At 41.5% G+C, this 23,852-nt stretch overlaps 1 long non-coding RNA gene across 1 annotated transcript in view; it reads right to left on the bottom strand.

Annotated features, from left to right (window-relative positions):
- LOC130584856 (uncharacterized) overlaps positions 1-22,806 on the bottom strand; it is a 32,985-nt gene extending 10,179 nt beyond the window's left edge. Inside the window, exon 1 of the long non-coding RNA XR_008966535.1 lies at positions 22,256-22,806. This is a non-coding gene — a long non-coding RNA (uncharacterized LOC130584856). The remainder of the gene's footprint in view (positions 1-22,255) is intronic.
- Between the last annotated feature and the right edge of the window lie 1,046 nt (positions 22,807-23,852).

Here is a 23,852-nt window from a genome sequence, read left to right as displayed (position 1 = left end):
GTAACATGGCAAACTTGGGGTTTGTAATTCCAGTGTTACAGCAGCGCATTTCCCAAGGGACAGAAATAAGTGCTGCTTTCCTCCAGAGAGGCCTCAGTGGGGATTTCCTTGCATCAGTGGGGAGTTCCTCCTACATATGCCCACCTTGTACTCAGCACTTGAGGCCACCAATTCATTATCAGCACACTGAAGAGATTTTGAAAGTCACCACCAAACACCTTCCTGAGTAAGTTCACTGTTTGTTTGCACTGGGGTGCTCTCTAAAGATGGGATCCAAGGGACACATTGCTGGTCACCAAAGGAAAGGGCAGTGCCCACACTCCCGACACATCCCGAAGCGCTGGATAACAAACACCCTCACGGGCCAACCTGCTTGGAGCAGATGGGCTGGGACAGCACTCACATCACTCTGCAATGTTTTGAATACTGCCATTATTTATATATGTCCAGCATTTACCTGAATTCCATCCTGGCTTCTGCAGTGAAAGGTTTTTCTGTCCTGTCAAATCAATAATATCCCCCCTGCCCATGTTCTCCTGCTTGTCCAACCTGACTGGAGAAGAGAGATATGAACTCGCCATATTTCTTCAACACATCTCTTTTTCCCTTGTAGACACATTTCCCGTTCTAGTTAGATCTCCATGAATGAATAAAAGATCCACTGACCAGCTTCAGCCTAATTGTCATCATTCCCACACCACCTCCCTGGCAATAAAACTCCAGCCTTTCTCACTGCAGTGCCAAGCTGTTTTGGCAGGCTGTGTTAATTGCCCACTGTAATGCCTAAAGATTCTGATACCTAAAGGGAGGATAAAATAGGGATTAGTAACAAAACACTAAAGMATGAAAACAGCACATACAGAAGAGCTTACAAAACCACTCAGAACCTTCGACTGCAAACAGAGCAGGCTCCAGCTACAAAGTCAACAAACTTAACTGCAGTGGCCAAAGGCTTCTCCCTCTGATCCATGCTTTGGCAACAGCAATAGTATCTCCTTGGCTAGAAAAAGGCTATTTAAAAAAAAAAAAATCCCATCCTTAAACTTGTGTGCTCTGAGAACAGATGGCAAAGCATGTGTCATAAAAGAAAACAAGATTTCTCCTTGAAAAGCAGCGATCATTCATTGGGCTCCTGAAGCCACTGCACTGCGATCCCTTGTTACAGGGGCCTCAAGGAAACCAGCTCWCTCCTGAGAATTACAGTAACAACGGGGATAACAAGCAGTACCTGAAAGACCTCAGCCACCTCTGTCTCTGAGTTCTGGAGACACTGCATTCCATGCTCTCATCTCTGAAGTTTCGCTCTTGCCCGAAGCACAGCAACCATCAGATTTGTACTTGTATTTTAACGCTGCATCTCTGAGGGAGCCACTTTATGTTTCTCTTAGCCAGGTGGGTAAGAATGTAACAGATATGCAACACTGCAGGGAAATTCCAAGCAGCACTGCCCATTGCTCTCCATCCAACTGGTAACAGGATGCAGGCCATCCTCACGAGATGTCCCGTGCCAAGGAAGGCTCTGTGAGCAGCCCAGGCTGGATATGCCAAGGGGGCTCCATCCAGCCCCCCATATCTGACCCCAGGCCCATCCCASTCCCAGGAGCAGCAAGGCACCCAACGGGGCTGCATTCCCAGCTTTCAGAGCAGCAGGCACACCCAGGGAACTTGCTATTATCGCCCAGGAACAGGATAATTGAATGTGGACAGGACAACTGCAGACATTTCACTGCAGAAGGGTGGAATAACAGCCACATCAAGGATTCCTGTTACATGCACAACAACAAACCCAAGCCACTATCTCTGTACTCAAACTCCAAAACAAGATAATGTCACTTGCTGTTTTGCTGGGTCACCCAAGCAGCAGGCCATGCACACATTACTGGAACAGGGGAACTGATGAGGAGCAGCAAGAACGACAGTGTACTACACCTCTCTGAACTCCTGCTAACATCCACACTGCTGTCTTTTGGTGCCGATGAATTAGTTCAGGATCCATTGACAAGAAGCACAGACCAGAATGACTTATTTGGATAAACCTTTTGTACACGAGACTGAATCTGGWCTGATAATACAAGCTTCTGTAATTTTGTTATATTTGATTGAAAAAAAAATCCGGAAACATTTAAAGGCTTAGATAAATTAATTACCTAATCCAGTTGAATTTCCTTCTTCCAATTATTTGCTATATTGAGAGAGTGGATTTTTGTAATAGAATTGGATGTAACGAAGTTTGCGAAATGAGAAATTGAAATGAATTAAAAACATTGATTTTTCYTCTACAGATGGATTTTCTCTTGACATCCCTTTCATTTTTTTCASGATCTTTGCAGGATCACTAAGCACCATATTCAGAAGGCACCTAGCATCTCCAAAGCAAAAGAATTGATTTTTGTACTAACACTGCAGTACAGAAGCAAAACTACCACTGTTATTCATCYCCTTCTGTTTAATATTGTTGGAGGAGGGAGACTGGACATGAAYAGAGTGAATGAATCTGTATGCAGATGTTCTGGCCACATCCACTTGTTTTCATGTCAATTAAACTGCACAAAGAATAACCAGAACAAWGGAAGATTTTATGGTTAAAATATGTTATGACTTTCTGGGGTTTCATAGGGACACATTTTAGCTAGGCTTCATTCTGTATGAAGGTTGTGCACTGAAGCTTCTTGCTTTTTGTCCAGAACACGAGGTACAATTTGAAACTCTTGTCTCAGCTTTTTAATGAATGATCTTGGCAAAGTCACCCGGCCTGAAACTTATTATAAAGCAACACAAGTGATGTATTTAAAAAATGTATAGAATTCTCTTCTGTAAAGCCTCTCAAAATCAAGGTAAAGGCTAAGGCGAAACCGATTTTGCCACTGCAACCAGTTTTTATTTCACCCCACGTCAGCACCTTAAAAGGCAGATCTCAATTTTTCTGCCTGTACATATAAAGTTGTTTTGCTCTCCACAATTCCTTGTAAAATTTGCATTCACCCTGCCACTGCTGGGATGCCTTAACTGTTCACTACCGTAACTAAGCACCAGGAAATTACATTATCCTCATATTCATTTTTCCAACTGTCCCCATAATGAAATGAGGTTTATTCAGTATCCTGCTTCACACGCACACACAAACAACAGAGAAGAAAGCCACAGAGAACTTACTTCAGCTGAAGAACAACAACATATAAAGCAAAACCTTTAGATGAAATCCCTCATAAGATGGCACAAAATAAGGCACGAAGAATGACTGACAAGTGCAATGTGATGGGGCAGGGCCGCACACTGGTGATTCACTGATGGCTCAGACCAAGGCAAATGCTCTCACAGCCAACAGATGTGGGCAGGACAGGAGAATAGACTGCAATTAAAATAGAACACTCTGGCCTGTTCTGAAGAGGGGGAGAGAGCAGAGATGGCAGGGAGTCRGAGTACTTGGTGTTTAGAAAGAGATGCAGATTTCTTCAGTAACAAGCATATTTCGTATTTGTGAAAGACTCCACGTGTTCAACACTGTAGTAAGTAACTTTGAATCCCTTCAGCTAAGTAGAACACGAGGAAGGCTGTGCCACCTTCTGAAATGCTAACTGGGAAACAATCAGAGTAAATTTTACMGGTAACCTGTGTTTCTCATGGGAGACACACTACACCTGGCAAGTCCACACTCCAGGTCCAAGGCACTATTCTCTACTCTTATTCCAACCTAAATTACAGGAGAAGCTGAGTAACATTCAGCAGGAGACATAAATGACATTATTGGGCAGGTTGACAGGACRGCTACAGGAAGCACCCCAGGAAAAACTATTCCACACATAGGTCACTGTGCACTCATCCAATATTTTACCCTGTTTTAATAAACGCTCCTGATCTGCCCAGAGAATCAGGATGCAGAGAAGCATTAATAATAGCAGTGACACAAAGGGTTAAGCTGATCATCCAGGGCAGCATAATCTGAAAAACCCACTGGCAGGGCTCTGAAGATGAAGCACTTGCACTGAGTGGGAATGGCAGTGCAAGGGGATGGGTGCTTCTGCTCAAGAGTATAAATGACACCTTCAACCATGGGACAGCCCTTGGCACCCCTGGAGCAACTGAAAGATATCTTGGTATGAATAAATCAGAACCTGTGAGACATTTCTGATACAGATTCTGCTAGAAAATCGTGTTCTGCTGTCCTAGGTGCTYGGACACGCTATTTTCACATTTGCTGCTGCTGGTATGTCAGGACAGTCTAGCGTGAATATGAGACACACTGGCTTCTYCACGGTAAAAAAGAGAAAACTTAATTTTCTGCTTCAGAAAACAGAACTGCTAGTTCAGAAGGCCATCAAATACCAGACTTCTCTATGGAGGGAAAATACTGAAACAGAATCTTGTAAAGCAGAGCTCTCCTATACCAGTAGAGCTTAACAAGCTGAATTTGGGTGGTACATATGAGAGAAGGTGAAGAAAGTACTGAAGGCAGATTTATAGCTCTACAGAAAGACTGCTACTTTTTTGCAGAAATATTTATGTATTTATTTATCCCGTTCTGCACTGATATAGTACTTGCAGCTGAGAACCCTTCCTCAAAAGTTTAAGACTGACTATAAGAAATATTTAATAAGGCAATTTGTATGTTGAGGCTATGATTAAAAAAMCCCAGACTATTGCAATGTTTTGAATTATTATGAAACAGAAAAGAGATTTTTTTCTTGCACTATTTCACACATTGAAAAGTGCAAGACAATTAATCCCAAACTGTCTTTATAAGCATAGAATTTTAATGAGAAATCAAATGCAAACCAATAATCTAAGCAAGTATAATAATCAACACTCCAAATTCTGTTCAGGCTGACTGGGGAAAAAAAAAAAAAAAGGTAGAAGATCCTGTTCTCCTTATGTCAATCTGAACTAGAAAAGATGGACATAAAGGGAGATAAAGCACACCAGGCTGATCTGCTCCAGAATTTAAGTGGTTTCCTCCTTCCAGCCRAGTCTTGCCCACGGGTACCACTGTAACACCAGGGCCTTGCCCAGCTCCAGCCTCTGCTTTGGCCACACAGGACAGGCTCTCCTCTGTCTGGACTGCCAAGCACAGCACTCCGTGTTCTCAAAGCTGGCCCACAGAGTCAACACAAACAAAGCACATCACAGAGGCATGGCTTCTCATCTTTGTATCTCTGGAGGGTGCTCTTATTTCAATTCTTTTACTCTGTGAGCCAACAAATACACACATTTTACCGTGGAACAGCTTCCAAAGATTAGCATACTAGACGGAAAGCTCAGACAATGAAAGCACAGGTTGCATGGATTATACAACAGTGGGTTCTGCAAGGCTTATAAATAGACAATACCTAGGAGATAGTCAAAGGAAAAAAGCAGTACTATTCTAGAATATCTCAGCCACAGATATCTGCAACTATCCTCTACTAAAAGCCATGCCCTACCCCAAAATTTATGTTACTTATTGAATAAAGACTGAATATAGGAATAGCAGCACAAGCAGAGTTGAAAGTCATCAACAGAGTAACTTCAGATTTCAGATGACTTCAGACAGAAAAAAGAAAAAAAGGAAAACCCTCAAGTGTCCTGGCACCCAGTRGCAGCCATAACCCTAATCTAGCTCTGCATGTTCCCTGTGTATGAGTGCTGAAGCTGTCCTGCTGAGGTTAYTCCTAACTCATCAGCATCTCTTCAGAAACCATCCAGAGAAAGTCACATATAAAATATCTTCCTGATCAWTTACCCTTTAAATTTAATTTAAAGAAACTCAACAGGTCAAATAACAAGTTTGCACCTCACCTCTTTTACTGAGACCTTGTTTAAGAATGGAAATGGAATTCATTTGCTTCTGGTTACATACTTCCATGAYTGCCACTCCGTATTTATACACTACTTATTTCCTTCATGAAGCAAGTCTTAGCAAAGGCACTTTCTTCACCAGTACTCACAGTGGAATACTTCAGCACTATTGATGTTCTACCATGACCTCATGTAATTAAAAACTGGAATGGCCAGCTACTCAACGACATCAAATCAAGAAACATTTCTGTGTTCTTTGGAAATGAAAGCAGATAGTCAAGATGTTGCTGAATTTTTACTGCAGTCTGTAGTTCAGAACAAAATTTCATAACCTTAAGTGTAACTGAAATTTCTTCTRAGGCAGTAAAGCAGTACAGAAATCCAAGCCTCTTATTGTATATTCAGATCAGCTCAACTGGGAAAGCTTCCTTTTAAAATGTTTAAACTTCAAGAAATCTAAAAGCCAAATTACCGTGGAAGGTCTGTAGTGCTTGCAGAACAGATTAATAGATCTCAGAATGAATACATTAGCAATGAAGTCACAGAATGCTGACATCAGGTTTTCCTGCAACTTTTCATGGTATATTAAATAATTGGTAGCACAGAGCAAAGCAGATGTGTATTTCCAGAAAGCCAGAAATAATGCATATTAAGTCTGTATTACATGTGCATTTTAAAAGTTCAATGGATTGTGGAAGCACCACCCACTGAACACAGCACAGTCAATGTACCTCAAATACAGGAAATAAAAACAGAAATCAAAGGCATGAGGTGACAAATATGACTCACAAAGCTCCAAGAGCAGTCTGTGTGTTATGAGTACTAACAAAATTTGGAGGGAAATGATACAAAGGAAACATCAGGAGAGAAAACAAACAAATCCTACCCACCCTCTCCCCCGGGTAAACCACAACCAGCTCCAGAGCTGGACTGCAGSGAACAGCTCAGCAGCTGCCAGGGAAGGCAGGCACAAGGACATGAAGTGATGAAGGGAGTGGACAGCAAAAAGGAACTGCAGGAAGAAAGGTGAGGCATTACAAAGACAGACTGACTTCTGGACCTGATTAATGACCGCACTATGACAGTGAGTAACAGAGGATGAACATCAGTGACATGATTCAAGAGAAGAATTCCATTTCTTCTCATTCCACTGAGGAAAGTAGCACTTTCAAAAAGGAAGAATATAAGGAATTGAAAAGGTAACATAAAACACTACTACCTGTGACAAGAAGGAACAATTATTCAAGTGTTAACCCTGAGCAGATTGCCAATCCTAAATTTCCATTTGTAGGCTCTTGGTATTCATGAATCCTCCTGTAGTGGAAGAGCACCTCTAGATCTGCACTGGGTGACCCCTTCCTTCTCCCCTTGCCCCAGCAGCCCCAGGAAATGTGGTTTTGCCACTTAGTGTCCAGCCTGAGAATTTCATACAACTACACAATTTCATCTGAGTTTTAAACCCACACGTATGGACACACTGTTAGCTGTTACTCTGGCTTCCCAACAAAGGCTCCTAATTAATCATTTTCCTAGTATGAAATGCATTGCATAATGGCTCAGAAATCAAGTTTCATTAACTATTGAAAATTGGCAGAAATACCATTAGCAGATGAAACATCATTTAAATTAAATGCTTCATTTGTATTTTTTTCCTATGCAAAATTAATGCATAGGAAATGGGCGTACAAAATTCCAGAAATAATACTTCTTTTTGGYGAGAAGAGAGTGAAAATGAATTTTCCACTGAATAAAACTCAATTACATTTATTTCATTACATGTAATTTTAGAAACAGAAATTAACACTTGACCCACTAGTTTTCAACATAAATGTAGGCACTTCTTAAATAAATCTGTTTTCAAGATTAAATTAGATATCTAACTTTGGATATCTCAATTTCAAAAGCTCTRTTAGCACTTATTGCAACATCATACAGTATTTAGAAAGATATTTTACTGTAACCTTGCCAAGTGACAGGTGCAAATTAAACAAAATGAAGGGGGGTTTATTCAGCATATAACGTTTGAATTTACTACTTCAAATTGTAGTGGTAACAAAAAATATAAGTAGGTTAAAAAAGGAGAAATACTAATGCAGAATGGATTGCCTCACAGATTTACAGACTGGGTGTGCAAATCCCTTATTCTGAAGTAACTTGTTTCAGGGATACTGTTGGGAATTATCAGGGTTAAACATCGCTGTGTGACGCTTGTGGCAAGCTAAGGCTGCCTGCTTTAGAGCTATCAGCCAGTTGCAGAGAGGGTGGTGTTCTAACAAGCATATAGGCAAAACTCTTGCTTCTCTTCTTAGGTTCGGACTCTCCTGGCTGATGTAAGACCCCCAGACAGTTGCGAAATACATCCCTTTATCAGAATTTGTGTTTAAAGTGACCAATGAGAAGTAACTACTTAAAATATTCATGAAGTTCATTATAGTAGTTATAAAAGCATGTTCAATTCTAATAAAGTTTGAGTTCAGCAGATCATATCATAAATAGTCAGAATGCTGTTTCTCCCGGCGCCTTCCCGAACAAATAGACCGTAAACTTTAACAGGATACCCTCCCACTTTCCAGCAAATCATCTCCCTATGGGTGTCCTGTTCCAGCACAAATTCCCCCTGAAGCTGCTGCAAGTTACCCGAGCAGTGAGAGCCAGATGCCCCTCTCCTCAGCCAGAGCTGAACGTGAACTTGTCATGATTAAACAGCAACTACAGCCAGSCTCAGCTATGCTGGGAGAAAGCAAAAATACTGGGAATTGCATCCCCAAAACCTCCTGACCATCACCAACAATGGCTCGTGTTCCTAAAGCACAGCAGCATGTCAGAGGCACCCAAGGGTGCTTTGGGCAGGAGCTCTGTGCAGCAGGAGCTGGGAACGCTCCCGAGCCCTGCCCAAAGCTCTGCTCCTGCAGCCAGGACACTGTGCTGAGTMATTCACCAACTAACACCTTGCTTTGCACTCCACCCCATCACAGATCCAGGCTCCCTTTGGCTGGGCTTTCCTGCAGGAGGACCAAGGGAAGGATTTCTTGTAGGAAACAGGACCTACAATATTCTTATATTGTAGGCAATGCATGCCAGAGCGATTAAATGCAATGTTAAGAAATGCTGTTTATACTGAAGGTTCTTAAAATCTTAATAAAAAACCCCTCAGTATCCAAATCAAATAATGGTCAATTTAATACACCAAAAGGTTAGTGTTGTATAAATTAAATTAAATTAATTAGATCAAAGGATTAATATCATGACTTAACAAGCTTTTGAACACAAAAGGTAACCAACAATAACAATAAGCCAACTTGGTTGGCTGGTTATATACTCAGCTAAAGAAATTAATTTGTCTTGGTCATGGCTCAGGAATTTATTAAATATCCTAAAACTGAAAGCAAGGCTTAAGTCACAAAATAAGAAGCAGCTCCTCTCATGTAACTTAGGATGCTGGGCCAGAGTGAAAAGTCTTTCTCCCCCAGCAGAAGCCAAAGGGTGTTAAAAGTAATCCCTAAAAGCAAGAATGTTCTAACCTTTGTGCCTTCTAATGGCAAGACACACCTTAATGGAACTGGAATGACACATCCTCAATGGGCAGTGCTCTCCATTTTCCCCCATCAGTCTCAAGGCAGCTTTAAACTCTTGCATTTCCCCCACACTCCAGTGCTGCTGCTCACATACACGACCATGGATTCCTACCATAAAGCTGACCAAAAAAGGGCTGGGCTCTCACTGTTTAGATTTCTGAAGTTAAATAAGATAACTGTGAAATTGAAACAGCACAAAACCTCTTCCTGAACTCCTGCCCTCTCACAGCTTCTTGCCTGGGAGCACAAACCGGGGTTATAAAACACATTGTCCTGGCACAGGGCTTTCTGATCATAGCTTTTGCCCATGAGGGACACGGGTCAAATACTCAGGAGAAAAACGGCTAAACACCACCACTCCTTCCACCTAAGGCGGCTGTGTTTTGAAAGATTATGACGTTTACCACTTTCCCTTCAGATTTTTCACTAGAGAAGGCCACAAGGGAATTTTGCTGCTGTCGAAGTTCAGCTTACTCTCAGTGATACCAAGGGCTTCAGGGAAATCTGGTAAAATGCTACTCTGGGACCACAGAACTGGGTTACAAAGTTGAACTCTTGTCCAGACTGGCTACTGTATTTCTGAGCTGTCTTCAAAGCACATTCATCAGTGTCTCTTACTGACAGTTGCTTTTTGGCAGGCACACATAGGAAGGCTGATAGCTCRTTCTGCTCAACTATGCTGGAAAACAATCAAAATGAGAAAAACAACCATTGGGCCAAATTATGGAAACTCAGGTGCAACTTCTGTTAMAATTATTCCTGGCCCTGTCATTTCAAAGCAAAATTTAAAACAATAAACTATCATTTTCATCAAGCTTATCAGAAGGTCTGAATATGTATGGTACAAAATGAGCATTTAAAAAATCCTCTAACGAGGTATTTATGTCATGGAAGCTATTTTACTTTATGTCACATCAAATAAAAAATACCAATTAATTAAAGCAGTTTCCACTAGTTGGCAACTGWGTGAATAGAATAAACCACCACTGCTCTCCTTTCTGTACCACTAAAATACTGTTTGCAATGTGTCTTGTAGGCTTCATATCAACAAAATCATTAACAATGGACTAAGACTTGAATAATTCCCTCCCTTCCTGCCTACCCAGAGAAACGGGGAGCTTCAACATGAATAACTTCTACATTGGCTTCACACAAAAGCAAACTGAGGTTCAGCAAGCCAGCAGTATGTCCCCATGGCTTTGTCTGTTTTAATAAAAATACACCATCAGTAAGAATGGAAGGGGAAAAAAATAAAGAGGCCATATTGGAACTAACACTCATTAATAAATAGAAGCCATGAAAGCTCTGTTTCATCTGATATCTCTGCTTGTATTGCTTACAGGAAGTGTAATATTCTCACTGTTTTTTCTGTGGATTTCAAGAGAGCTCTTCAAAGCTCTCATGAAGAGYGAGGCTCTCAGGTTGAGTCCTTGAGGTTTCCTGCTGCAGCTCCCTATTCTGCAGACAGATGTGTGGCTGCTGTTACCATACTACAGATCAGCGATTGCTGTGCTCCAAAAGACACAAACCAGATGACAAACACTGACAGGAAAGAAAGTAAAAATATCTCCATGCCTTTGATGCGCCACAGATGCCAGAACTGAAAACCAAAGTCTAATACAGTCACATGGGAAAGGAGTAAGAGTAAGTAAAAATGAGAGATACAGGACAGTAAGGAGGGAAGCGAGTAGGTGGTCAAGCAGATCTCTGAAGCTGGAATTCTGGAGGGTTTAGGTCAGTTCAAAAATAACAGGACATAGAAGTAACAAACACTGGTGCCCCCCTTTCTATCAGTTCTATGCAGCAAGCTGCCTTGGATCCACCCCTGTTTCCCTGACTGCTGTATCAAAGCAATGGTATGTATTTATATGTAGGAAAGCATTTACTTGAGATTTATGTTTGATGATGGAATCTGGATTTGAACTTTCCACAAAACACATCAAAGGACATTGGAACCATATGGTAACAAGCTGGGTTTGTACATCTGCTGGCCTCTGCATGTCAAGTGCTCCAGATAATCTTCCTTGTGTCTCTTAATCACACACAGAATTYAATGTAAACAATCCAACTGGTGTAACACCACCTGTCATAGACCCAAAAGCTGGGTAATGGAGAGGTATACATTGCTTCTATTTTTCAGTAAGTGTATCTCCACTGCAAGGATTTGTTTACGTATATTTTATACATAAATACACAATGCCTAATTACGTATAACAATCTCTGAGTCAGTTTTAAATTGACACTGGTCAGCATGGGGTAATAAACCCAGGACTCTCAGATTCATATGCAGCCAGAGGCAAAGGACTTGCTGGGAAATTAAAGGTCACAGGGCAAACCAATTAGTTTTTTGAGAAGTGCATAATAAAACATGTAAAAAGGAATCACCAAATACAAACATCTTTTTCATAAATGTGGCTTAGCATCCAAAACAGAAAAAAACAGTCTGTATTTCACAAGAAATGTTCCCCCTCTTAAGAGTGYAGCACACCAGTTACCAGCTGTAACTCAATAATGTCACTTATGCTCTAACAATTCCCTCAGTTGTATGAACCAGTAAGACCATGTGTAAAGCAACCTCAGCATGAACATGAGGAGTTCGGAGCTACAGTAATTCTTATTTTATAGAGCTGGTTACCTACATCAGAAAAAGTATTCAAAAGCTCTGTTATCTTATGGCTGCAAGACCTGGGGCTTGTTGAAGCAATGAACTGACAAAAATGCAGCACTCTGAGTTAGTAACTTTCTTTTTTTGGAATAAGAAGAGATTAAAACCATGCATAGGCTGAGAGAGCCAAACCAATCTCCTTTTTGAAAAGAGGGATTTTGGACAAAAGCTGACACCCTAAACATCACTTGTCAGATAAAAATGTCCCCAATGTTTTCCCATTGCCTGTTCTTGCTAGAATTCAAACAAACCCTAAGAGCCCCTTTTTGAATTTCAGGACTTAAATGTTTTATAGCTGAAGGTRTTCCCTAAAAGAGGGGAAGGGAAAGACTCAGAGGCAACAGAAAAAAAGGGGTGGGAACACTGAACTTTTAATAATAAAAAGTTTGGATAGTTAGGGGTAAGTGTACAAAATCCAAATGTGTTTTTTCAAACTGCAGGTTGCCAAACTGATTTTAAAAAAATTGCATCCCATTTGTGAAAAGGTATGTGTTTGTAAGCAGCTRTGCAATTCCCCTGGAGGTTTTGTCCCAGTGCTGGGTGCCCAGGGTTTGAAGGGTAAAGAGATCAATGTCCCAGTGCAATGGCTGTCCCTCCAAGCACAGGCACCAGGGGCACGGCTCACTGAGCTCCAGGCACCGTCAGCATCACACCTGGAGCACAGAAAGGAATAAAGCTCCAGAAACCTGAAAAWCAATGCAACTGGAATGCAAAACTCAGCCACAGACTCAACTGCAATAGGGGGAAAAAAAAGCCCCAAATAAACCACCCTGAAGCTCAAACAGCAGCTGAAATGGAGGTGTGGGGTTTTCTGCCCATTTAAGGACCAAATGTTGCACATGGATGGAGGCTCAGAAAGCAGTGCTGTGCATCTAGATGAAGTAAAAAATTATGGAATCAACAGTTCTRGCAGGATGCTCCCAAACTGTGATGCACATACAAACAAGAACTTGAAAGAAAATTTCTGAGAACAATCAGAGTGATGGTGGGATGCCTCCAGGTTTAGCCCCAGGCTGACTGAAGGCAAATGCATGCTTTTCCCTCCAGACTGCAATGCTGCCTCACAACTGCCATCATGATCCCTCCACTGCTGAAATTAAATTTATSTGGACTTCAAAAGCTGCTGTGAATCCTGTCCCAGTTTGATTTCTGTTGCACAACAGAACCATGGGGTAGATAAAAAGCATCAGTTAGTGATACATAATTATTTAATAACCATTTTTTTTCAACTTTCTAACTGAATACGGASTCCTTTTCTCTTGTAGGCAGAGCACATTATGATCCACAATGAWTTCTGCGTAATGCACACAGCTTCCTCCTCAGCCAGAACAAGGAYGTCTTGCTGAGTAATACCAATTGTGGTCCTTAGATCCTGGTTACATTAATTAYTGTACTGACACCAATGATTCAGTGAAYRCTTCTGTTGTAAATACTCTAAAATWAAAGCACACCGCTGCARTAGTGGTTTAGTAACTACAGAGTTTTCAGTTCTGTGGAAAGACTGCTGTGCTAAAAAAAMMCCAAACATTCAAAARCCTTTATCCAAACACTCTGCACATAGAGTAAAAAGGTATAAACATTTTTGTCTTATTTGACATTTCAAGGATATTCCCAAGATTTGTAATAACAGTAAACCAGGTGGAACAAATCTCTGAAGAGCATAAAACAGAATATCCAATCTTTTCTAATTACTTTCCAAAATCTTTATGCCTACTTCACATCTGCCTCCTCCCTGCGAGCTGAGTTTCTCCCCAAGTAAACCTTGAAACAGTTGTTGCATTCCCTGACTACTAAGGAATGTGACATCTGGATCCCAAAGCAGCCAGATGGCAGCTCCTCACTGAGGACACCATTTCCCTTCTCCTTTGACCCGCTGTGATCCGGGATGCCAGCAGCAGGGAGAGGGGATTGTGCTCCTGTCCATCTCCTTCAGCACTCAGTGCTGCTCTTATGGCCAAGGAAAGCCAAACCCTCCCTCAGTTCTGTGCTCCACACACCAGCTCCTGCTCAGAATGCTGGAGGAGCTCTGATGCACAAGGGTGAGAGTTCAGAAATAGGAAACTCAGGAAAACAAGACCAGCCTCCTGGTACTTAAAACCTTTCATCCCTCACATTCAAATAAGAAGCAAGTATTTTTTAAGGGAATATAGTTATATTCATTGAAGCACATTTTACATGAATGGTCTCGAGTGAGCCAGTAACACAACCAGCACTGTACAGTGCAAAGCAGCACAAGCTGCTGAAAGAATGCAGAGTGGACAAGCTCAAAGACAGGATGATGCACCAACAGAGCTTCCTGAASAGCAACAGTAGCAGAGCTGCTCTCCATACTTGTGAAGCTGGGARAAACTGGAAGGCAGCCAGGCTCCTGGAAAAGATCGATGTACACTCCAGGACCCAAGAAAGAGCACTGAAAGAAACATACRACTACAAATCAATCTCACTGATACTGCATGAAAGCAAGGTCGTTACTCTGAAAAGGATTCAAAGATTAAAAAAAACAACTCAGAATATCAATGAGAATTGATACGACATACACTTGGACAAGGCACAAGRGGGAAACCTCAAGAGCATGATCAGTCATGTTCAAATATTTCAGTAATCATCTCTTGTTTGTTGACTTTGCTTAAGCCTTTGACTCATGACTGAAATGGGTTTTCTATCACTCTTGGACAAGCTCTTGTGATTCCACACAACACAAAGCTGCTGTGTGGGAAGTGAGGATAACCCAAGAGTGGCTCTCTACCATGACAGGTGGCAGAGGAAAAGGGGAGATGTTCAGTCCTATCCCCTGTTCCAGTGCAGACTGCACAGAGGAGCGCAGCAGAAAATCCAACGGGAGGCCTGGACCTTACACACCCAGACAGTGCCACAGCACTGCCCAGCTGGCCTAGGGATGCACAAACACCTCAACATGGAACACTGTGCAGAGGAGCTCCCAGGGGCACATGGAGTTGGGATGGGACACAGCAGGACAGCTGACCCCAGGAGACCAATGGGATGTCCCAGACCAAACCAGCCTATATTTCCTTCATTACAAGAGGCACTTCCAAGGTTCTTTTTCCTTCCCCATGTTCAGGCATATCAGAATCTTATCAGGTATTTAGAATAAGCACAGTCCCAACTGTACTATGGACAGAATCCCTGATAATGTTTACAGACAACTTTCTATTAGAGTACTAATYAGGCTGAGTTTTAGCCATTCTTAGCACGGCTTTCTGTTTACTTCCAACTGGACAAATCAGTTCTGAGCTCATTTCCATCAGGATCTGGAACAGCTCCAATGAAGCCAAATTAAAYACCCTGTTTTATGTGCCAGTGTAATGATGGAGCCGTAAGAGAACACGTAGTGCACGAGTCCCAAGCTAAGCTATARGGAATCAATAACATGCTGTCACAATCACAGGACTCAAGGGCAGAACAAAATATAATAAGTTAATTGCTTCTTAATGATCTATTAATACAGTCCTTTATTTTGTTARGTCTGCTTTCAGAACTGTATTTAAGCAGTTATTTAAGCAATTGCCTCAATTCAAGTGGCTTCACAGTTTTATCAAACTCTGTGGGCCTCCTGTTGTATTGGTCACTGAAACCTCTCCTTGATTTGGGACTGGGGACAAGCAGAGAGCTGAAGAAGTCAGCAGAGAGAAGGTTATGAAACTGTAACACTTGAAGAAGGCTTTTATGATCTGCTGAATGCAGAATTCAGCAATGCGAGTAAGTCATGGATGGAGGGTGAAGCTCTGGTGGAGCCCAACCACATCCTAGGAAGCACAACTGTATCAAAGTCTAACACAGAATACCTAAGATGGGAAGTATTCAGCAAAGACAGCTTTGCACCACAAAAAATTGTGTCATATACACATGCATAACTCCCTTTCTCCCTCAACCACGMACTGATGCAATCTGCCAACTACTGCAGATCAAAGTCCCATTCCTTAAGTATCCTGCAGCAACCATCTGAGAAGCTGATCTGATAAGAAAGCACACAATAAAAAGAGCATCTTCAACCCCTAAAATGAAAACGAGCAAATGTGACAAGGCAAGTGTGAGACAAAAGAGCAAACATTAAGAGAATGAAAGGCTTTTATGAACAAAGAGCAACAAAATTGCATGATTTAATTACATTTTTTAATGAATCAGGGGATAAATGTGTGATAGTAACACAGTGCATGAACTCTTTRTATTTGCTACCTATTCTTCTAAACCAAATTTGCCTTCCTCTCTCTTACCAAAACAACCCTACTTCTTGTGAGAATGCAGGAACTTTATCTTTTATTTTGCAGGAAAGGCTTATTGTAGTCCTGCAATTCAGCACTGCAGCCTCTGAGCCAGATCAGCTGGGTGGCTTTCTACCCTGGAAACAAAGAGGTTAAACCTCTCCCAAAACGGCTTTTCCTGAGATGGAAATGGAAAGCACCACAAACCACTGGGATTCTATGATTTTTTGAAACTCAAATGGCAAGAGGTTTACAGATACAGTGAACTGAAGAGTTTTTATTTACTTCCATTGAGTGAKAGTTTGAGAAATGATCTGGGGATAGCAGAGAACAGGCGAAGATGATGCCTTGTTAAAATGGCCTTCAGCATCCCCTACTTACAATGTTAGGTGAAAATAAACTAGAGGGGATAGAAAGCATCTGTTTCCCCCTTCGTAAGATTAATTTTAAAATAGAAACAGGCACAAAACAAATTTTTGTTTATTCTGGGTATTAATAAACCTTGTCCCTATAGGCTAATTTGGAGTATTTAACTGGGAAACTGACAATTTTGAATCCCAACAGTTTTAGCTGAGTATACACTGCGTTCTATAACATTTTTGTACAAGATGCTCAACACTGRATGCAAACCTCTGTAGTTATCCTGGGAGCCAAAAGCTCCCAGAGCTGCTGTGTGACTACATGACCTGTTTAACCTACATGTCCTCTAGTTCAGAACTTCCAGCCAGGGCTGCTGTACAGCTCAGCTGTGCTGGGACAGGGATTTAATTAACCTTTAAGGGAAGCACTCYAACACCCTGCAGAGAGAACACGAGATGCTCCTGAACATCAGCATGGCCCATGTGAAAGCAGGACATGCTCTGTTTGAGCTCCAAGGACAGAGGCCCTGACCTGAATGCCCACCCTTTCAACCAAAGAGGCACACACCACCAAAGCCTTCCAGCTTCTAAGGCAAATTGTTCTTAGGACACAGACCAAATCAGGGGGACATCAGAGCACCCAGGAGTGACTTGTTGGTCTCATAAATTGATTATTTTGGTCTCTTAAAGAAAAAGGGGGAGAGGAATGGAAATAAAGCAATGAAAGCAAAGCCTAAGAACAACTGTACAGACAACAGTACAGTATTCTTGTCAAGAGTGTTCAGGTCATGGATGCAGCTTGACCTTTGCACAAAAGGCTTAATGTTGTCCTACAATTCAGGCCAATTTTTTCAGTACAAAACTGTACAGATACTAATTCCCCTTAACCGTGTAAGAATACTGTATATTCTGTCAAGATATTCCAAGYTCCTACAGTGCAACAGAAATTCAGTATGTATTTTAATATGCCAGTTGAGTGGGTAAGGCTGCAAGATACCAACAAATCATGGTTAGAAAAYAAGCAGGATCACAACATGCCTGTTTAAAAAAATATCATAGAGTTCCCTCCTTCTTTCTGGAGTGGTATTTCAAGCCCTGGGGCCCCTAAGTGAATTGCCTTTGTAATAAATCTTACATAAGCTGGGCTACAGAAGTGACTCAAACTCCTCTGGCAGTACCAGCTGCAAAATGAGAATAGAGCTTTAGCATCAGAAAAGCAGTACCGTATCAGATGAAGGCTGTGAGAGCCAATCCTGCCTCCAAGAGTGGCAATGAGCACTTCCAAGGTAAAACTCTTCTGTCCACTATTTTTGGCCTAGGGATGTCATGACTTGGATGGTATTTCTATCAAATCAGCACACCTTCACAGGCATCTCTTCCATTAACTCATTTCTTGAATTTATCCAAGCTTTAGCATCCACAACTTCTTTGCTGGTGGTTCCAAAGCTCAATGACTTGTTGCATAGGAGACCCTGGCTCCTCTGTGCTCAAACTGGCTCTGACACCTTCACTGGACCCACCTCCTCCTGAGATAAGGGCAAAACTCCTGATTCCAGTTCACTCYCCTCTCGTGGTTTCATGCATCAGCACCAAATCCCCATGGAAATTCTCTTGGTTTATGCCCTTTGACTACATTAACTCAGGAACCCCAAGTCAGGAATACGCAATTCAGCTCCAGGACTTCGAGAAGGCCCCATTTTGTCAGGGATTGAAACCACCCCTGGCCACAGCAGCTATAACTTTCAGAGCCCTTGGGAGCCACCCTCCTCCATTAAAAGCTCTGATTATTCGATGCATTTATAATTAACTTTTGACCCACTACTTTGTTGGTTTTGGTTTTCAGATTGCTTTCTGACAGATGAAATATGAATAAACCTGGGCTGCTTATCAAAGAAGTCAACCATTTTTCTAATTATAAGACAGGTGTTAATCATATATTTGATCAAGCTGTATATTTGCATTTCTTTGTGTATTTGGGAGCTTTGATTTAAAGAGGCATTTAGACCAAATAAAATATACAAAGTCCTTCYATCTTCTCATCTACCAGGAAAACTCTGAATCCCCTCCATGCACAGTAACAAAATGCATTGAAAATTTGATGCAGATTCGTAACACAAATGAGACAASAGCCAGTTCCTCGAGTAAACTGCTTTTCAGGCTGTTTAAGGCAAAGCTCTCATCTGTGTCAGCCACTGTCCATAAGAGTATCACAGAAACCTGAGCTGGTGATGTGGAAAAACCCTCCCGTAAGGRCAACTTCCTGCATTTCCTAATAACACAGTTATGCCTGTGCTCTAAGTGGTTCTTWACCAACACATATCAGTCAATGACACTGTTCCCAGCCAATTAAAATATCTGGTTTGATTATAGTTAATGTTCCCATTTTGCAGGGTAACACCTCCCAWAACTAAAACCAGAGATTTACAAAACCATTTCAATAAAGATTGGCATTGCATCTCCATTTGAAATGCTCTCCTATGTAATTCCCTGAATAACTGACCGATTCAGAACAAGCTGGTCTGCAAACAGGTTTTGCATGCTCACTAGCAGCTTTGTGAATRCACTCAGAAGCTATTTCTTCTTACTCACTTATAGTGGTGATATATATAATAGTTAAACATCACTTAACTGCTTACCCAGAAAAAACAACCCACCCCCATGGCACTTGCAAGTCAAGTGTATTTCATTAGGAAAGAGTGTAATGTTAACAATTAGTGTTAATAGGGAGCAAGAAAAATAAAGCTAAAGTGGGCTGTGTGCCCACAGAAACAACCTTTCCCCCTACAGTGTCTGTGTGTCTCTCCCTTAAGCTCATACCATGATTAACAACCAGCCTTGTACTCCTCAGGAGGAGGCCCCTCATTGTGTTCCATTTGTAATTCCAATAACATACCAAGGTAAGAGGTACCATAACCACAGCAGATCAAATTATTGCTCTCTATAATCAAGAGAGAAGTACTACTGTGTAAAAATGAACATTTCATGAACAATTCACTCCAACATTGCCTGCTTTTCTCAACTGCCTCTGCTCATTGCTGCAGCTACAACTCAACTTTCTTGTGACTTTTGGCAGGCCAGTATCTAAAAATTTCCTTGATTTTAGGACCCATGAGGAAGTCCCAGATTCCTACAGGCTACAAACAAMTGAAAGAACACTGCAAGCTTCGCTTACTCAAATGATGATTTGCTTGTCTCCAGTACTACGAGCAGAAACTAAAACAGCCATGTGGCTAAATCTATGAAATAACCCAAATACGTCATGGATGCTTTCAAATACCAGCTTTAACTCACCAGATTTTAGGAATACATAAAAGATGGATAGGAGCAGGAAGGATTAGGAATAAAACTGAAATTCCCGAGTGGTAGGTACAGCACAGGCTGTTTTAATACACCGGCTATTTGCTCTGTTAGATGTAATTTAGAAGGCACTAATAGAATCCTCCTGATTCTGGCTTGCAATTTTGCATTAATTATGGGGGGCAGAAGGATTTCATTAGCAATTTGGTAGAAGTGAGACAGGTGGTACTTATCCACCAGCTGAAYACTTTTGCCTATTAGGGAGAAGGCTGCTTTTACTGTCTTTCATRGCAAGCCTGGCCAGGGAAGGGGAGTCAACAAGCTGAACACTTTATAGCAGGCCTGCCAAGTACAGGAAGAACTGTGAAATGGCACACTGGGACAACTGCTATCCTGCCATTATTTAATATTAATATCTTTGACCCYAACTGCTGAAGTAGCTGAAGGCAACTTATGTTACACTGAAGAATAAAATACATCTGAAAATCTAGCACGTTCCAGCAATGATCAGTATTACAGAAATTCTTGTCTAAACCAGRATTTTCTCAACAATTTTCTGGAGAGTTAGCTGGATACAATGTCTCTGAAGGCAGACTGCTAATGAAACCAATGTTTTTAAAAAATCATAAACCAATGATCTTTCACTCTACTATAAAAGACACCACATGCATTATTAATAAGTTTTAAAAATATGATGTCCCGTTGTCTCTTGAATTTACACAAGCCAGTATATCCTTTAATATATCTGATACATATGGTGAGAAAGAGGCTAAGGGTTTCTCCAAAATGAATTACAGAACACTATCTGTTGCAAGAAGTCCTGATTTAATCCCATAACAGCAACTGAGGTGACAAGAAAACTTGGTATAAAACATTAGATTACTGATTCTAAGCTATTAAGACTTCTAAACACATTCCCCTCCCTCTCCCCATCCTAGTTATTCCTGGGCCAAGACATTTTCTTGACTCTCATGCTTCAATTCTCAGCTGTCATCTTCAAGTTTTATTTTTATTAAGAAAAATATGAAAGCATTTCCACGTTGGCTTTTTTTTTTTAAACACTCTTTCTCAAGTAGCCTCTCTCCTGACCAATCTTGCTTGATTTCAATGCAGGAAAGTATTACCTCTCATGATCACTCCTTTCCCTTTCTCAGTGCCAGCATTATTAATTATGAGCCTTGAAATTTTAGGAGTTGCCATGTGCCACAAAGCCATGTAAACTATGCTAAAGCTGTGTCTCCAAAAGCACTTGCTTTACCTTATTTGGCTGATATACTCAACACTGACAGAAATAAAGAGTTATTGTGGAACATGCATTTCTTTTAAAAGTGCAAGAGGCACGTCTGTTGAGGTAACTTATATGAGAATTACTWTCACCTGTATTGTGCCCATAATTAAGATAATTGCAGTTAGCCTTTGAGCTCTGCAAAAACTGGCAGTTTTAGAAACATAAAAATTTGAAACTGTCTATACTTAGAACATCAAAAAGACAAAGTACCAGAAAATTCAAAGTTTGAAAAGATAYGGGGGAGGATACACACAAATACAGAGCAACAGTTTTTACAGAAATAGCTTTTTCAAAGTCAAGACATGCTTCTAACTGTAATATTACTCACATACAACTCTGACTCTGTATTTCAATGCACACATTTTGCAAAGTCTAATCACTAATCCAGGAATCTGTTTTCACAGTTTTACCCATTTTTCTCTATTCAAATTTCCAAGCAGGTGCCACCTTTATCCAACAAAACATGGCTTTCAGGGAGTAAATGCAAGGCAGTTCCAGGGGGACATTTTCTGCAGCCAGAGCTCCACAGAGATGGCTGGTGCTGCACCAACATTAGAAGCACTCATAGGGTAAAATCTTTTAAGAGGTGAATAGAATGAGTAGCCCCAGCTTGAGAGGGCACAGCACCACCACACACRCACATAACCATGGCCATTACTCATTTTGTTCCAAATCCAAGTGTCCTGAGAAGAACACAACACTCCCACATCCCTGTTGTAGGCTGTATGTGCTTAGTGAGCAGAAATCAGACACTTCCACATCCTCACCAGCTTATCCTAGGAGAGGGTTCTTTGTCACCCTCTGCCAGGCAGCAACAGCTACTAAAGCTAAAACAAAAGCATGTACCTGCTACTGCAGTATCAGCAAAAATCCTCTCTGTAAATAGTTACAGTAACACAACTGTTTCTACTACAACAGATTCATTTTGATCCTGAATGATCCTACATCTGCAAAGAAGCATCGCCAACATATCTTACTAGAACTTTCCAAAATGCCATCACCAAAGCTGATAAAAGTAATGTGCTACTTCATGTCYCCATGCCCCYATGTTGGYATRATTTTATTTYTGAYTATCTTACCTTGTTTCCCAGAGGCTTCCAGCTRCTCTTGCAGGTCCCAGTGCAGAATRCTTGKATTCWCAACAGGGGTTGCTCCTTCCTCTTCCTCACTGTGAGTGGCCCAAGCAGCACTTTGAAGCAGCACTTTGAAGTAGCACTCTCACAGCTCTCCTCCTGCTCTACACCAGCCTTTCAAAGGCAGAACYTACAACAAAACTTGTCCTTGTCCTCCTGCTGCTCTGTGCACCCCTTGTGCTTTGTTCCTCCTTCTCTCACAGCCCAAATGGTCTGAATCACTCCCAGCTGTGCCAGGCTGGGCTGGGCATGTTCCACAGGTGGGGCTGGGTTACTGTCAGCCACAGCTGAGAGCAGTGATGAGCCACACCATGCTCTGGGGGAGGGAGGCTGCAGCTCCTTCCTCACATGTTCCACATTAGCCACKCTCCATATTGGGATCTCAGGAGTTGCAGCTTTTGCAGCATGGAGAAAAATATCCAATACCTCAAGCATGGCTGTGGGGCCATTTGCCTTCAAAAAGTCAGTGCTACAATAAGTATTGTTGTTGGCTTGTTTCTGTTGTGTTTCAATGATCATTTCTAACCTTCTGAAACAATTCAGAAGTACTTCTTCATGTCTGTAGATTAAGTGGAGGAACTTCTCTTTACTGTAGTGGGCAAGGACCAGGTCKGGCAATGGCAACTTCCCTTTCATTCCAGCCCAGGAGACAAGGAACAGTCAGGTTCAGAGGCAAACCAGAGCAGTTTCAGTAAAGGCAGACTGTTTTACAGGTAGAGCATATGACTCAATGGATTCTCTCAAKAAGCCTTTGCCTGTTCAGAGTTTGTTTATTGATGGCTCTTTGACACACACACTTCCATGTCTGATGAGCTCTCACATTGTTATGGATGAATGCTGAGRAATTTCAATCCAATAACTTCCTAGGAAAAGAGAAAGAAAAATACGTCAGCTGGGATCTAAGGAACTGTACATGATGTGCTCTTACTGTGGGGTGTTTGGGTTTTTTAACAGGCTATCCTACGATATAGGACAGTCCTCTCTGAGGAGAGCACTCTGAGGAGAATTCTGGGTCTAGCAGTCTGCAAAGCTAGAATGTGGTTTAATCCAACTGCAGCCAATAAGGAATAACCATCTCAATTTCACAGCTATTTGTATGATGTGTATTGAGTAGAACAGCCCAGCTTTCCACTGCTGTTTGTAGTGACTCAGTAACAACCCCACAGTATCAATAAGAGCTGTACAGTGATCAAGCTCTCCCATTCTCAGTCCCCAGCMACACTTGCCCACAGTGACTTCCACAACAGTTTATATCCATTCTCTCCTTCTCTGCTAAAATGCCCCTGGATATCCTTTGGTGAGGAAGCAATTTGTGGGGGGAAGGGGTGCCGCTGAAAGGACTGCTTGAGAAAGCTGCCTCCATAACCACATGCTAAAGCTTTTCACCAATTTTGGTCCTGCCTATGCATTTCTAACCTTTGAAATCTCATCTGCTTGTACTGCTGGGATTTCTCTCAAATTGCTACACTSAGCACCTTTTCTGCCAAACTCTTATTACATAGGTTAGGCATTKACACTATTAACAACTTTAAGTATTATCCAG

This window comes from Malurus melanocephalus, unplaced genomic scaffold, assembly GCF_030028575.1.
Source record: "Malurus melanocephalus ecotype Western Australia unplaced genomic scaffold, MMel_1.1 scaffold_783, whole genome shotgun sequence".
NCBI lineage: Eukaryota > Metazoa > Chordata > Aves > Passeriformes > Maluridae > Malurus > Malurus melanocephalus.
The sequence above is the reverse complement of the archived record's forward strand: the minus strand, read 5'-3'. Positions and strand labels throughout refer to the sequence as shown.